Source organism: Carassius auratus, unplaced genomic scaffold (assembly GCF_003368295.1).
Source record: "Carassius auratus strain Wakin unplaced genomic scaffold, ASM336829v1 scaf_tig00000390, whole genome shotgun sequence".
NCBI lineage: Eukaryota > Metazoa > Chordata > Actinopteri > Cypriniformes > Cyprinidae > Carassius > Carassius auratus.
In genome coordinates this window covers 13814-31402 of record NW_020523295.1, presented here as the reverse complement: position 1 = coordinate 31402, position 17589 = coordinate 13814, and the positions used below count along the sequence as shown (strand labels likewise).

The 17589-nt window shown below is 40.3% G+C and overlaps 1 pseudogene; it reads right to left on the bottom strand.

The window, feature by feature from the left end:
* Positions 1–81: 81 nt before the first annotated feature.
* On the bottom strand, positions 82–16699 carry LOC113068985 (small G protein signaling modulator 3-like; annotated as a pseudogene).
* Positions 16700–17589: the final 890 nt, after the last annotated feature.

Here is a 17589-nt window from a genome sequence, read left to right as displayed (position 1 = left end):
AAGGGATTATGCCTAGTGGCACTTAACAAGTCTCTTTCTCTCTCTCTCACACACACACACAAAAAGACAAAAGCACACAAATTCTTACAGATATAGATTTTTATTTACGTACACATTATCAGTGATCGTGGATATGATTTAAAGCCCTGTGAGTTTGGTCATGCTCAACCATTACGGACTAGTTTTTGGTTCAGAACAACCATGTCTACCAATTACAAGAGTGATAAAGTGGAGGCTTTTTCTGTCACGTACTCTTAACGTCTGTACCACTGCAGGCTCTTGCAGAGAAGACACACAAAGCTCTTTCAGAGCGGCCCATGTAGCACTCCATGTAGACTGGACAGCGCTGGACCTTTCTTTTTCATATCTCAAAAAAAAAAAGCTAAATACTATTTTTCTCTTTTTTTATACTTTACATGGTTTATAAGAAATATGTAACACAAAGCTGGTTCCTTGCCACACCAACAGCACTGAATCGGTGATGTCCTTCATGTTGAGGCAGATTCAATCCAGTGTCTGAAGCACACACCAGAGAAAGAGACCTGACTCAAGTCAATGCCTTCATTAGTTTGCTATGGATGTAAAGGGTGTTACGCATGTGGGCTGGTACACACAGGATATCTTTTTTTATTGTTCAGCTATTTTTGGAAACGATCATAATTGGCAAGTCCTCTGAAGATAATGAAAATGTGTTTAACCTCTGATTGAACACGTCTGATATACACAAGCGTGATCATTCAGACACTGAATTAGCTCTTCAAGACGATGCTTCTGGAGCATCTGAGCTGGACTGACGTCTTTCCCACTCTCCAGAGATCACCAAGAGTAAATGGACAAAGGGGTTTAAATCCTACATTCATTCATGACCGCTCTAGTCGTGCCCCAAATTCAGCAACATTTATTTCACTTCGGAGGAAAGGAAGTGTTTGCAGGTTGTCTTTCTTTAGTCTAATTCTGTGTGAAATCTTGGCAAAGAACTCCTCCTTTGTACAAACAGACTCTTACAAGAGTCGCAAAGAGTGAAACTATTGAGCCATAACACACAAACACTCAACAATTCAGCCATGTGACCTAAAGCTTTACAACGAATGAAGATGAATTTCAGGTGTTTCAGATCCCTGTTTTTCTGCAGATGGGAGAATGATTTGGTCTGTGTGTTTGCAGCTCACAGGAAGTGTGCGGTGCTTTAGCCATCAATGTCCCAGCTGAAGAGGTGATGCTTCACCAACATGTCCTGAACTCCCTCCTTCAATGGCCTCTGCTCCTTCTCCTGGAAAACACGTGGGGTAAAGTCAGACATTTGGTAAGGTGTCTTTACATCTGCACTCCGCTGATTAAATGATGCTCCATTGCCTTGAATGGTTGAACTACTTCAAAACAAATGGCTGTGCTCAGTATTCCTGGTGTAAATAAACACTGTACTCTATCAGAGCTCAAGACAAGGTCATGTGACGCGAGAAACGCCACATCTAAAGGTCAGAGCAGAGAATCCTCTACAAGCTAACATTAGCGCTAATGGTGACACGTTTCAGGTGAATGTGGAGTCACTGAGGAAATCTCAACACCAGGAAATGCCTCCCAGTCTACTTCCAGACAACAGTGAAAACCTCCATCAGCATCAAGTCTAAATCCAGACTGAAGAGAGGATATAGAATTCATAATCCCAATATCATTCCGTTAAACACCTGGCTACTCTCACCTTGAATGTGACTGCAACTTATCACAGGAAGTCTGTCAGACATCACCGCATCAGCGTAGCGTCATTTTAGAGAACATCTGATGAATGCATGCAGCTTCCGCTCTTCTGTGTCAGTTTTCATTCAAATCAAAGCGTAGATACACATAGAAAATGTATTCTTGTGGCACAGCTGACACAGAAGAGCGCAAGCTGCCTCCGTTCAGAATATATTCCCCAAATCACGCTATGGTGAGGAGACAAATTGTTGAATAAAATGTTTATTTATGTTTTCTTCATGTACAAAAAGTATTCTCGTCGTGTAAGAGTACAGTGTAAGTTACTTGGCCGTCTATGGGACAGTCACAAGCCTCCCGGTTTTCATCTAAAATCTCTTAAAATTGTTTTCTGAAGACGAACTAAGCTTTTACTGGTCTGGAACGACATGGGGTCAAGTGACAAAACAGTTATTTTTAAAGACTAGTCTAAACAGTCTATGCAACCTGCCCTAGAAGCATAATTAGTTTTTTGCCATTTAGTCATATAGGCCTTTATTTTTCCAAACACACTGGGATCCAAGCTTCTGTTTGAACTAAACATAATGGAGAGTAGTGTTTGCTCTAGAGTTTCATTAGCATTCGGCACAATAGCTGCTGAACTGGTTTTTAAAGGTTTAGATGGCATTATGTGAAGGCACTATTTAAACAGCAGTGAACAGGAGAGCAGAACACACCAAGCACTACTACAACTACAACTACCAGCACTGACTGCTTCCGCAGACACTTATCAAGCAGCGGCTACTAACTAGTTACCAGCATTACCTAGAGGTCCCAACTAAAGAGGTGATGTTGCACCAAGACATCCACCACTTCTGATTTGAGAACAGGAGACTTCTGGAATGGCAGACAAACACGCAGATGCATGTTAGCCTGTGAGTAGGTGTGTGTCAGTGTGTGTGTGTGTGTGTGTGGGGGGGGTTAGGGTTAGGGGAGGACACGTGAGACGCTGAGTGAATGTGAGGAGGTAGTTCCAATCTCTCACCTCTTTTTTGGTAGGCAGCTCACAGTCTTGGGAGAGACTGAAGGCAAACTTTGAGAGAACTCTGAAAGTAGCACATACAAACCCATGTCAGTAATACACTCAAATCAACCTAAAGAACATTTATGGCAGTCATTTTGGCATACAGGATTCACCAAATAATTGAGAGCATTTAGTAATGATTCATTCAGAACAATTTGTAATCTCTATGGGTTATGAGAACAAGTAATGTAAACACGGTAAGTTTGTTGAGAGCCATTATCTAAAATTGGGCATTAATATGTTTTTAATACTTATTATGTTAAAGGGAAGCAAACTTTGGAGAAAAACAAAATTAAAAGTGCATTTTCCCCATTTTTGAAAGTTCACCATTGGCATATAATGCAACAAAGACTGCTAAAGCCATCAGATTTCACTAACAGAGCTACCAATCTCTGTAAAAATAACAAAATTATGCTGCATCTTTTTTCATTTTAACCCAACTGTAATTATCTCTGAATCTCTGATGCAAATTGTCCTTTCGACTCCCCTCTATAAAGAAGAAAATAAGATCAATGGTTTAATATTTTGGCTTTCATCACTACGTGTTTATCTTTCTTGAGAACAATACTGACAAAATAAAAATTTGAGCCGGGAAAATGTGGTTGATTTACAGGGAATGAGCCAATAACAAATGAGAAAATGTCTTTATTACTTCAACTGTATGTGTCAGTTTCTATTTGAAGACATTCGGAGCTCATTTGAGCCCATCAGCAGCGGCTCGGTCTTACCTGAGTTCACACTTGATCTGAACCCAGCCAGGACTGCGCAGGAAGGACCAGGGATGGTACACTTCTCCACGGCACTCATACTGGAACACAACACCTCCAGCCACAGGTGCAGCACCTGCTCACTAACACAACACACACGCTTGCATTATGGGAACAGAGAACAAAACCGAGATGGTGTCACCGCAGGCTGACTTACTTCAGGCCCACACAGATGAGCGAGCGAAACTTGACGTCCATCTGAACGTGTGCAGTGTCGTGGCTCATGTTGACAGACTGCACTGCCTAAGATCACAGACAGAGAGTGTACAGATGCTCGGTGTACAAACGTGAAACCAGTGCTCAACCACACTATCCGCTGATCAAATTAGATCAGGTTTCCTTATTTGTTAAACTCACCCTGTAAAGAAGCTCTTCAGGTGTGAGCACCTTCCCATCTTCATCTAACCTAAAGAGGTGAAGCGGATATCATATGAGCGAGCACCATTAAGACACTTAGAGAAGACGAGATCTAATGTAGCTACATGTCTCACCTGTAGGTCTTGCAGAGCACCAGTCTGGAGTAGACCGAGTTGAAGTCTCTCTCCACTTCTCTGCTGGCTGCCTGTGATCAACACACACACACACAACTCTTTCACACACATATCTAAATGTACATAATTTTCCATAGGAACCCAATCTGCTCCTACCTCCTCGATGAAGAGCCAAGGGTGACAAGGTCCTCCCAGTATGGAGGGCTTCTTCAGGCCGTGCTGAAAGATGGACTTGAGAGCAGGACACAACGTGCCTCTGACCAAGTCATTGACTGCCTCAGTTACAGTGTCGTCTCCAGCCAGAGAGTACTGAACGACAGGTTGAGACGGTTAAGATTTATCTCTTATTAACAGGAATTAACAGACACAATCCAAAAGCAAGGCTATTACCTCTTTACTTCGTTCATCCAAGACTTCCACAAATTTAGCAGGAAACCAGCCTAATGGGACAAAAGGTTTGTGGGAAATACCGATTGGTGTAATGAGTTGCGTGTAGGGTATAAGTGCCAGTCGGAACCATTTGTGAAAATCAAAGAAATGTGGAATGCTTCTGGTAAGCACATCTCAGCTCACCTCTCAGGCCGTTCAGCTCCCCAACCCAGCAGTGCTCATCTTTCTGTGAGATGATCTGAGAATGAACACAGAGATAGAGTCGAGGAACAAAGGCGAGGCATCAGTGAACATGTCTAGATGACAGAAACAGCAGGTGCTCACTGTGATGATGTCATTCTTCCGAAAGCCCAGTTCATCATCGTCGTGCCGCTCAAAGTCCAGCAAGGCTTTGGCTCGTCTCCGGCGAGTTCCGAGACACAACCAGGAAGTTCTCGTGATCCCTTTGATGACTCTCCATAGAGTAGTCCGGAGTCAAATCCTAGAGAGCGAGTGAGAGAGGGAGTAAAGCTGGACAAGAGTTTCTTTCCCTCTAGCTTATGTGTGTAATATGGCAACTACAGAGAGAAATTCAGCTAGTTCCTCTCCTCATTTAAAGAAGAAACCAATCCGCTGTATAGTTGACATATGAGACTTAATACTATAGAAAGCACTAAAGGTTTTCAGTTAGAGTGTTTTTAGCTTGTTATTAAATATAAAAATACGGCATGCAGTTGCATCAAACAATGATATAAACATAATTCAATGTAAATTGTGATATTCGTAATTTATAATTGCAATTTACAGTTTCAAGGGAATAATTGACAATTATGATTTTTGTCATAATCGGGCAGCCCTAAATTCAGCAATATCAAATGTGAAGTCAGGTTTGACGTCTGACTACTATGATTATAATTGATAATAACTCGAGACTCTCTCTGACTCATGTGGTCTGTTACTGCTAATGCGAGGTGTCGCTAATTTCTGATACATAGGCCTAATTTGCACAATTCAACAAAACAAGTCAGTGAGTCACCAGGTACAATGAGTCAGTGTTGCCGTTTCAGTGCAAATGTTTCTGTTTCTAATTGAATTATTCCTGACAAGATTGTAAAAGGGGATTCATGTGATCGCGTGGTCTCACAGTGCTGCAGTTGCCGGGCGGTCCAGGCCAGTGAAAGTGCTCTGCGGTCACGACCTGATGGCCTTCTACTTCAGTGGCTGCCCACCCAGCTCCGTCTGTTGTGATGTTTTTGGCCTTCAGCGCCTCCACCTCCGTCCTCCCCCCAGAGAAGCGAGCTCAGGGTGGCTTTCCTACGCAGTGCTGCTGTCTGCGGACGGCACGCTGGACAATTGGACACGACACAAATGAGTCATGTATTCACAATTTGTATATATTGTAAGTGTGTCTAAAATTAATGGAGCATTCACATTATGATGATCCAAGACACTGTTCATGCTCTCCAACCTTGTTGAGGTTTGGTGTGGAGGAATGGGAGTTGCCGGAGTTGAGCTGGGCCTGCTCGCCAGGATGTAGGCAAGATGCTTGTGTCTGAGAGCATCCAGGCTTTCCTGAGACAGAGATCCTGCCAGACGCACCGCCTCGCCCAGCACTGCCGCCCCGTCCTCTAGTTGACTGGGCAGATCTGAGAGGGTGTTAAAGATGGATGCCGAGTTCTCAGATGATACCAGTTCTTCCTCCTTTACAACACAAAAATAATCCAGTTTGATTTATAAGTGTGTCGTATCAAACACTCATCGCTGCCTTGTTTAACCATCGAAGGCTTAGTTAATAGAAAGATAGAAGTCTTTGAATAAAGTTAAACAACCTTGATCTTCAGCATGCCCAGAGTAACCTGGAAGAGCACCACTGAGCCCTCGTAGAAGAGCAGGTCCCAGATTCGCAGCAGGATGCGGATGTCCACCACACTGGCAAAGGCAGTGAGGAACCAGTGCAGCGTGATAAGAGAAAGCTCTGAGAGGGAAAACATGAACATCTGAATGCTTTTTTAATCTTTGGAGCAAAAGCAATAAAAATAAAAAAAGCATTTTGCGTTAAATATTTTTGAGGCTGTTCGTGTCTCACCAATGTCATGCTCCTGTAAGAGCTGGTCTAGACTCGGCAGATACTGCACTATGAGCTGTCTGAGCACGCGCTGGTCGGTCTGAACTCCCAACAGCGTGGAGGAGAAGTATGAGGGAGGTAGAAGGTCCTCTATCAGTGCACACATCATCCACAGAGCATCCTCCTCCTCCAGAAACAGCAGCAGACAGGACACCACCTGTATCAAATACACACACACACACACACACCTCAGAGTCTGACACCCGATGAGCAGAGAGACAGAGTCTGTGATCCGGTCGCTTCATACCATGCCTGTGCCCTGACAGTAGCCGATGTCTGGATACAGCCACGCCAGTCCTCTCAGGACTCGCCTGAGCTTGGGCACCCCCACACTCGACATGTTACTGAAGCACGCATTAGTGGGCATAGTCCGCAAAAGATCCTTTTCTATCTGCAGCACAGACAGAGAGACGAGCATATTCAAAACAGTACTGGAACACGTCTATGTAAAGTCTGAGGTGAGTGCATGAATGAATTTGAGCTTAAAATTGAAAAGAAAAAGTCAAAAATCTGATTTTGAAATCATTTTAATATGCCGATTCAAGAAAATTTTTGTTATGACTATCAGTGTTAAATCAGCTGTGCTGCCGAAAACTTTTGTGGAAACCGAATAAAAAAAACGAAACTAAATCTCTGACTACATCACATCTGTGGCAGAGATGACGTGTACCTGTTTGGCTGCTGTGGTGTCCTCATTAGAACTGTTTTTGACGATTTCCCTGTAGGAGATTTCTGATGTCCTCTTTTTCTGCAGGGCCCCTGACAAACGCATCCACATCTGAGGGAATACATGTGACGGAGACAATGAGGAACAAGACAGATAAACACACAAAGATCCAGCAGAGGTGCACTTGGAAGATCTGAAACGCACTGCTGTTCTCGTGGGAATCTCTGAAAATAGCAACACAGCATCAACAAGATACTGTACTGCCAAGACATCATGTCGTATTACAGTGACACTAAGAATACCTCAAGCGTTAACATGATTGCCATGGGAACATTACATCAGCAGATCAGCCGCCTGATGGTGTATAACAATACAGAGATAGCCTTAAATATGTGGTGAGGTAAAACCACAAACAAAAGAACATTTAGAGGGTAGATAAACAGCTTCTCAGTGCTGACCTGTGGTCTCATGCTGTGTGGTATGCCCCCCAGCACAAGGGTCCGAAGGCGGTCAGAGCAAGCCAGGGTGGGGGAGATCTTGTCCCAAGTCAGGTCTCCTACAGTGTGATTGTGGGTGAACTCCAGATGGGCCTGCCAGCGAAGTCTTTGCTGAGGGTCCTCTTTCTGAGGAGCCCCTTCACCACGCTGCCATTTACTTGTCTCAACCCCGTCTGAAGCAGAAAAAAAAACTCTTAACTCCTGACAAATATGGGGAAAGACAGTACGAAGCCACTTTCACACTGAGATTCCAGATAATACACGGGTAATGTGTCCCGGAAATTGTTCCCGGATCGTTAGATTTTGTTTCATTCACACTGCCAGTGATTTCCTGGAATCTGTGAGTGCATTCACACACAACCCGTAAAGGTCCCGTTATTTAATGTGCAATCAGGATGAGATGTGTAATGTACGAGTCGAAAACGCTAGGCACGTTATACTTTCACTTAAACTGGCGAACGATCTCAGCTTCAGCGTGGACAGTGAGTAACTAACTGATCTCTGCTTCATTACAGTTTGCACAGACTTTTTGATGCAAACGTTGATCTGCCTTCAAAACACCTGGTAAAAACGTTGCGTGATAACGTGCATCATCACTACGACACGCCATTAGTTCTGGCTTTTATTTACACAGAGCTCGTTCCAGGACTGAACCCGGCAATGTTACTATGTCCCCAACCCAGGATCGATCCCAGAATCAATCCCAGAACGTGTTTGCTTTCACACAGAAGGCAATCCGGCAATGTTCCGGGACCAACGTGCAGCGTGAAAGGGGCTCTAGATGAGACTTAACAGCTGTGTATTAAACACTGTATCGATAGGGCCACTGCTAACTATTGACAGAGCGGGCAGTTGACCTCTGCATTATGAAGGGCCTCCATAACTTTACCAAAGTACAATATAGGTAATGGCATTTGTTTTCATGTTTACATGGGGAACTCCTCACCAGGTACAACATTCTCATTGCTTGGATCTTGTTTTAGAGGTCCAAAAATATTAATGCACTCATAATGATATATCTAAAAAAAAAAAAAAAAAAAAAAAAAAAAAAATCTTAACATTGCTGGTAGGTTATCATTGAACAAATTAATGCACTCTCTACATTTAACAAAAATAAAAAATAAAATATAGAATACTAATAAAATGAGTTATACTATTATACTAATATTATACTATTTAAAATATTAATAAAGAAATATGACAAAACGGTGGTAATTCATACATACGCAGCCTCCTTCTCTCTGTCTCTGACATAAATGAAAAGTTGATAAATTACACTTTTCTGAGAATAGAATATTGAAGTGGAGATCGCTAAACTGCAAGCTAACCTGTGTTTTCAGAAAGCGAGCCCGTTTATCCATAGTGGAGAGAGAGTGCATACACATGGTTGCCAGGTTGACAATGATTAGTAGATCATTTAGTAGATATTTTTGTATTACGCAAGTGGGAAGCTCTGTTTCGGAGATTACGTCTCTTTATATCAGGCAACCCAGTTGTATTCCTCTGCGGCCAGATTAAACATTGTTGTAGCCAATATATTATTCTCCATTCATTATTTTTTTCGAAACCTCACACTTTTCTACTCCATTTTAAGCAGTGTTCTCATATTCAAATTAAGAGCGGTCCACTGCTGCACATGTGCCACAATATCGATACAGGGCCAACTGTATCGATACTCGTATCATCAAATCTTTGTGACAATACATCGGCAAATCGATGTATCGAACACAGCGTTAGTGAACACCACGATACATTTTTTTCAAATTTCACATATTCTTGGAATTTAAAATATCCACATTCAAATGCAAAAATGTATTTTCGCGCATTTTCTAGATGGACATCTATCACCGTTGCACTCGCATCTCACACAAAAAGAGTTTGTTTAGAAAGCCATGTAAAATTAATGCAAGTTCAACTTTGAAAAAACATATCTTGAGACTTTACGGCGGGTTTATTCCCCATCCAACTGCAACTTGTGTTTTTAAATGAAAAATGTACTCTTTGTGATTGTCTTTCAACCCTTTGTATTAAACTTCATACATACATGATGCTGTTTGGTTTATAGTTTTTTTTTAAGCCACTTGATTAAAATTGGTTTATAAACATTACTTTAAAGGGGGGGTACAATGGTGTTCGTGTTTTCAGAGTTGTCGCAGTGTTAAAGAGATGGATTCTCGTGCTAAACATGGCCAAAGTTGTAAAAAATTATTTAGAATAATGACAGAGAATTTATGTGCCGAAAGTCTTACTTCCGGGTTTTTCATTCATTCTCCGCTCACAGCACGCCTCCAGGAGCTCGGCTTTTTCCGGAAAGCTTAGATTCCAGAAAGCTGTATTTTTCTTTTATAAATTTTATAAAACTAAAGACTTTTTGGATATATGAAGGATACAGTACTACTATATAGGTACTGAAGTTTAACATGAGATTAGGTGAAACTGTGTATGTTATGTACCCTTTAAACATTATCCATTTTTTTCACAGATAGTCATGTTATCTTACACTTTGAAAAAAAAGTGCAGTAATATTTTGCTCGATGCACCCTCTTGTGGCCTCAAAAGCCAAAAGCTTTTCTTCACCATAACTGAAATTATACATTTTAAATTCAAATTTTTATAATATTTAAGTAAAAAAAATATAATTTTGTTTTTCAGCCATTTTGACAGCCCTATCCCACACTAACCTTCACTATCGATCCGGAAGCCAAATTCATCATACTGCAGTTCTGCTTCCATATCGGGGTCTTTCTGCAACAGTCAGAACAACATCTCTCAGAAATGAACCACTTCCCATAACAATGATGATGATACAATAACAGAATAACATTTATCTGCCACTTCGAGCATTATAAACAAAGTATGAGTAAAATACCTGAAAGTACTTTGCCAAAATGTCCTGGGGCCACATGCTGGGTGTGAGGGCCGAAAAAGGGCCCCCTGGGGCTGGAGTGTAATTACCTGCTAAAGAGAACAGAAAACCATGTGATGAGATTAACTGTGTTTGACAAACAAATCAACTACGCTTCCATTTTTATTTAGTGTATTCATGCAGCAGTAAGCTTACTTGACATGGTCCTGGAGTTTGAAGTGTGTTTCTTTAGCGTCTACAGAGATGAGTCCAGCTGGAGCAGGTCAGGTCAAGGTTCACAGGCCCTAGATAAGGAGACCGAAAGAATACAGACAGAGCCATACAAAGTGCGTAATTACTCAAGTGATCAATGCAATTCACAGTCACTGGAAATAATCACCTCAAAATAGGCATTTAAAGGACTGAACCAGGCAGAATATCATATAACAACGTCACTTTAGTGCAATTAAAAAAGAAAAAAAAGAAGTCTGCAATGAGGAAGTGAAGAGCCTGAAAGCTTTTTAAAGCTGAACTTGAGATGCATGCACCTTAATACTGTCCTCCTTCATGCTCCAGTTCTTCAAATCAACACAGACACACAGGATGGCAAGCTAAATCTTCAGCAGCACAGCTTGTTTGGATAAATTAAACATGCCATTGGACCCACAGACGACACACTACCTTACACGACTTCTCTCTCCATGACACTGACATCATCTGCATTTACAGCCCAGCATAAGGCAGCCTTTGTTTCTCCACTAAACTCATGATGACAAACCCAGTGGGGATGTGTGAGAGAGGGGGATATGTGATTACCCACCCACATCAGAAGGAAAGATTGCAAAACTGATACCAGGATTTGCACATATAAGCCCTTCTACAGATCTTTTGGTCTCTGCTCCAGTGTTTCAAGAAACTCAACAGTTTATGCCTGCTGAACCAACCAGAAGCTTTTTAGAGGGTATGCTAATGCACAATTCAATTCCTTCATTTGTTTAAAATAAATCACTTCCTTGTTGGAAGAACGGCAACAGACTGCTCTATAAATGCAACCGAGCTTATCTTCCTGTGTGTGTGTTCAACATCATGTAAGAAAGAGAGCAATGGAAAAATGTAGATGCTATCTGGACATGCATAATGCAAACACAGAACCTCCTGGAAGCTGAGTCTTAACTGAGTCTTATAGCCAAAGTAAAGTAAAAAGAGCTGGACACCAACATCCTGTGGTTGTGTGTTGTTTTATGTGGGCCTGGATGAATGATGCAAAATCTAGCCTTTAACAGAGTCACCAATATGAAAGACCTGCCATCAAAAATGTAACATACATTGATCTTGTGCATTCATTTGTATGCCCTGCAAACCTAAACACTTGGTTTTTCTGTGAGGTTCTCAACCTTTTTTGACTCTGAGGCCCTCTACTGCCTACAACAAGGTTCAAAGGCCCCATTTCATTTCCAGTTCGTGTAAAATGTAATTTAGAATTAAGTTTAAGGATTTTTACAAGTAGGCCTATTTTTTACTCACAATTTTTCTCTACCCAATAAAATATTTTGGAGCTTGGAATATCTAGAAAAATGTTTATTCCTATACAAATGGCCATGGAGTATTCTGTATTAGAAGACTTGACTTTAAATAAAAAATATTGAATTTTACATACTGTAATATGACATAATTTCATAAATCCTAGTTTTCCGAAAATTGTGGTCGTGGTTAAAAAAAGTTGTGATATAAAGTAAGAAATGGATATCTTGATTTTTAGTTGTTTGGGCTTATTTTAAATCACTTTAATCTTAAAATGTGCTTTTCCCTTGGTTGGTAAGATAATGTTATCTGACCAACGAACATACATCATTTGTCAAAATATGACAAAATAACTTGTGACAATCTTGAAATCATCAGTGAAGTTTACATCATGAATAGTTTTCTGTTTATATTTTGCAAAGAAAATGGAATTGAAATAAAAACGTCTATAATTTTAGTTCATAAAAATAATCTATCTGAAAACATTTGAAATATACAGCCATCTAAAGCACTTGAAAAACAGTACTTCCCACTTCATCCAATTACAAACTCAAATGAATCCAGATCCGTGCACAACAGACAGACCTTTCAGTGGGCCTCATTAGAGGACAGTCACGACAACACTGCTGGCTCTCTGTAGGAGTCTCCATCATAAACAAACACTTACTAACAATGACACCGCTCATCAAGCTGTGAACGCCACCGCTAGCATCATCCCTATGGCAACAGACCCCACAGCAACCAAAAAGACAGAGGCGAGCAGCCGAAGGCACCAACATTAGCGGTCAGTGAGTGAGAGGAGTCAATGCTCCCTGAAGACACTCTAAGAAACACTCAATCCTAAATCCTCTAACAGTAGATTATAAATCCCAATACTCTCAGGAAATAGACTCTGGACTGCTAGCTGCTGATGAAAGTGGACTGGATCATATCAAAGTAGGCAGAATAATTAGTCAGCTTATTATAGATAAGTTAAATTAATACCAACAACATAGATTCGTTACTTGAAGGCAAACTGAAAGAAAAAACAATAAAGTCCCTTATTCTAAGCTAGATGCATCTCAACAATACTAAAACAACATTGGTGTGTGTGAGACTTCGATTGAGAGAGACGGCCCATTCATGACATGAGCGGAGAGAGGAGGGACGTGGCAGCTCTCTGACGACAGCGGGATGGGGAGAACAGAGCGAGGGATGGGGGCAGCGTGCTACATGACTCACTGTGTGTTGTGACTAGAAGAAGCTGGAGAAGGGAAAGATGGAGGTGGGGCTGATGAGAGACAGGGGAGCTTTATGGTTTAGTTTGTCAGTGCTCATTATGGGGTACTTTTGTTTTCAGAGGCCAATCCAAAGTCCCTGCACTGAGGGTCATAAGCTGGTGCTCTCTGCAGGATCTCCTGCCCTGCCCTGTCCTGTGCTTGAGGAGGGTGTGAACCACACTAGATAAACAGAGCCGAACCTTATAGCCACACTACACACATGTCAAAGGAGTGGCCAATTTAAAGACCAATCCAAAACTGTAAACAGATGAAGGGATATTTAATAGCAAAGTTGCTGACTAGATTGGAAGCACATTCAATCTTTCAAACGTTAGAGTACAACAGCACCTGCCAACTTCTGCAGCGGTGATGGTTCGGGAAGCATTTTCATATTCATTTTCCCAATAAAGATTTTTAAAAAGTTTTAGTTTAAGAGTTACAAGCCATGATGCAAACCAACCAGCTGCAAGATGAGTCACAACACAAACTTTGATTTGAAGCACAAATGTATTTGAAAGTCGGACAAAAAAGGTCCTTCATGAGGAAAAGAACTACAATCCCATGATGCATTGTGAATGACAGTCAACTTAAGACCTAACTTTACATTTAAACTATATTTGATATTTTTTGTACAATATGCACATACAGTGGAAGCCAAAAGTGTTAGAACAAACACAAATCTGAAAATATTGACCCTTTTTTTGCCTCCAAAACAAGATTTGATTTCATAGTGTTCATGAGATATGCAGATAGTTGCTCTGAGCACAACAAATATCAAATGTCATTCATTACTGTCATAAAAAAGACGCTAAAGAAACACTCTTCAAACTCCAGGACCATGTCAAGTAAGCTTACTGCAGCACATCTCTCTGGAAGAGTGTCAGTATATTTCCTGAGAACTTCAACACTAATGTCATCCCATGCTTTCTGCAACTCTTGCCAAAGGATTTCCTTTGAATGTACAATAGATCTGTCCAGTTTATTTTCCGACTCGCCCAAAATTTGCCCGATGAGGGTGAGGTCTGGACTTCAAGGGGGCCAGTCAATCATTGTCAGTGTTCCAGCTGATTTCCTTCCATCACATGAATTTCCGGCGATAGTTCATTTTATGGGCATTGCAATGGCCAATTCAACAAAAACAAACTGAAATCTCTTAAATATGCCGTGTGTTCTAATAATTTTGGCCACCACTATATACACACACAAAAACTTCAGAAGTTTGAGATTTTGGGGAGACAGTCTCGGTTACGTTATTCACAGTGGTTCTGTCAGCAGAACCCATTTCCTGAGTAAACGATGAGCGCCAAAATCTAAATTCTGATTGGATGCTCTTCTGTTCCGATCTCCAAAGCAACGCAAACTTTTGACTGACAAATGACGGTCATTGCGACACTGTAAAGTATGGCGCCATGGAGCCATGTGCATTTAAAAAAAATTTCAAATAGGTTTAACATTAGATTATCAGCTCGAAATTTACACTAATTTGACAAGAAAGACTGGAGAATGGAAATGCAAAGCATCCTTCCGGTTAAGAGTCAGGAGTGACTACCCGTTCAGGAAAAACGTCTATAGAGATTTTTGAAAAGTATTTGTTAAAGCAATTTTAGCCATTAACCAAAGTTACCAATTGCGAGGAGAATCACATCACTAACATTTATTTGAAGAAAAATGGTAAATGAAAATCTGGCAAAAAGACAAAGATACAAAACTAATTATAAGCTTCAGTGAAGGAAAGAAAGAACTACAATCCCATGAAGCAATATGAATGACATTAATTGAATTAAAAACACTGGAGAAATGTAAAGTTGTAGCTTGTATCTACAGAAACATATTTTTAGTTCATTACCAAATATGCATATATACATAAATGAAAGTATTTTGAATGCTTTTTTTTTGAAAGACCGACTCAATAACATTATTTGCAGTTCTTCAAGGGATTGGGCAGGGCTAAATCATGGGTGATGTAGTTTTTCAACCATGAATTTCACTGACAAACAACTATATTGCTTACCAACCTCATATCTTATAGTAGGTTTGTTATAAGTTAATTTAAAAAATCAATTTGCCTATGGAAAAAATCAGATTTTTATTTTGGAAACCCAATTGTTGGACACCATTCCTAGGACAGAAGCAAAAATCACTTAAATGAAATGACACACATTCAGTGTTGTTCAAATGCTGTTGGAGCCAATAAATGCTTACAACTACTTGTATTAAATAAGATAAAAGTAGACAAGATGAAGAATTAGTCTATTATTCTATAAATCAAAGTGTACAAACTAAAGTGTCAAATGTCACCTTTAATTTACCTTTCAGGTGAAAACTAACATCATTCTCTCACCTGTATGACTGACTTTCTTCTGTGCAACACAAAACTAGATGCTAGGCAGAATGACAATCTTGGTCACCATTCACTTTCATTGTATGGAGAAAATAGCAATGAAAGTTAATGGTGACTGAAGCCTTCAGACCATAATGTTCTACTTAACATTATATTTTGTGCATTACAGAAAAAAAATGACATTACAGAATTCTTAGTTTACAGTCGATAGAGACCTTTAAATAAACAAATAATCAATGGCAGGGCCGAGTCATTTACCATATGGCACGTGAAAAGAGCGTGTAAACTAACGTTAGCGCAGTTCACAATGAATCATAATAACGGAACGGTACCAAACGTTTACCGAACCTAATAAAACACAGGACATTCATAATAAAACACAGTAAGACAAGCATCTAGACTTAACGTACAAGCGTCCGTTTCAAGTAAATACTGCGTTTGTCGGTCAAGCAGACTTCGATGCACTATTGAACTGAACACCTCAGAACAAGAAGAAATGTTAATGTCTGTTCCTTATTTCGTGGGAAAACACCTAAGGGGAAATTATGGAAACGAAACTCTCTAAATATTAACATAATGTTCTCAATAATGTAACGTTACGTCCACTCACTCTCAAAACCACGTTACCGCTGAGAGGACATTTAAATATGTGTGCCTTCATGTCGATACCGTTAACGTTACTGAGAGTAAAACACATCTGACATAAACAGTAACGTTACACTAAAACGTATAAAAGCGTTCCGAGATAATAACGGTCACTGGCTAAAGCCATCCGAGCATCAGCGATCAATGCACTTGCGCTACGATTAGCCACCGAGCTAGCGGACTAACAAATGTTATGTCTTCTTACCTTACGTCATGTTGAACTCTTTTTTGAGCAGCTTTACTTCGTGGTAAAATAACACACATATATTTTGCAGATACGGTGTAAGTATGAGATGCGTGCTTCTGGTTTTGTGATGACGCTGAACGGTTGCATCGACCGACTGTTTTGCGTCATACACCTGTTCGTGTTTCGCACTGAAGGATTGTATCCCTCCGCCTAAAGAGATTTCCTGAAGAAATAGTTCCCATCCTGCTAACAGTTTTTTTCAATTGGAGGCAAAGAAAATGTTGTAGCAGTAACTATTTGAAGCTAGTCAACCGCATTTTGACAATCTCTGCATATTTCCCACACATTTTCACCTAACTGCGCTTCACATTAGTTTTCAAGTGAAGCATAACGTTCTACTAGTTTTTTTTTCCATCGAACTGCTTACATTAGCCGCGCTGTGTTGCCCATTATAGAAAAACAAATACTGTAACAGTGACGCTCCTCTCAATGCCCAGAAATCATGAGGCAGAGCAGGAACTAGAGCAGACTGCCAACACGACATCGTATCCATCCGCCGTCTCGATCAAACTTCATGACGTAGCCTTACAACATTGATTAACCAGTTCATTCATTTCTAAATTCTCTCTTCACCTTCCAGGCTTTTAGGTTTAAACGGTTTGAAGCTTATTCTTTGCTGCTCATGCAAGCATGCTAGCGTTTCCATCTGCTTACAACTGACAAACATGAACAATTCGCTGACATTTAGTTTTGGTACAGAATTGCTTAATTTTGCGTAATGTTGGCGTATTTTATGTTGTATTGTAACGCCATAAAGAAAAGAAACAGTTTTTACTAAAAACAAATGGCTGTGTATTTTGTATATCTTCCACGGTGATGTGATTTATATTTTGAATAACAAATGTGTGGACATTTTAAGTAAATACAAGTATTAATTGTAAGTATAAATCGCTATATTAAAAATACAAATATTTATATATAAATCTACAAATAGCCGTCGTCATTTTATAAATAACATGAAAAGCGCCAATACCAATCTTCACCACATGATGTCAGGATATTGCTAATTATTTGAGCAGGCAAACTTTCTGGATGAAGGCCTATTTTATTTATGTCTTAC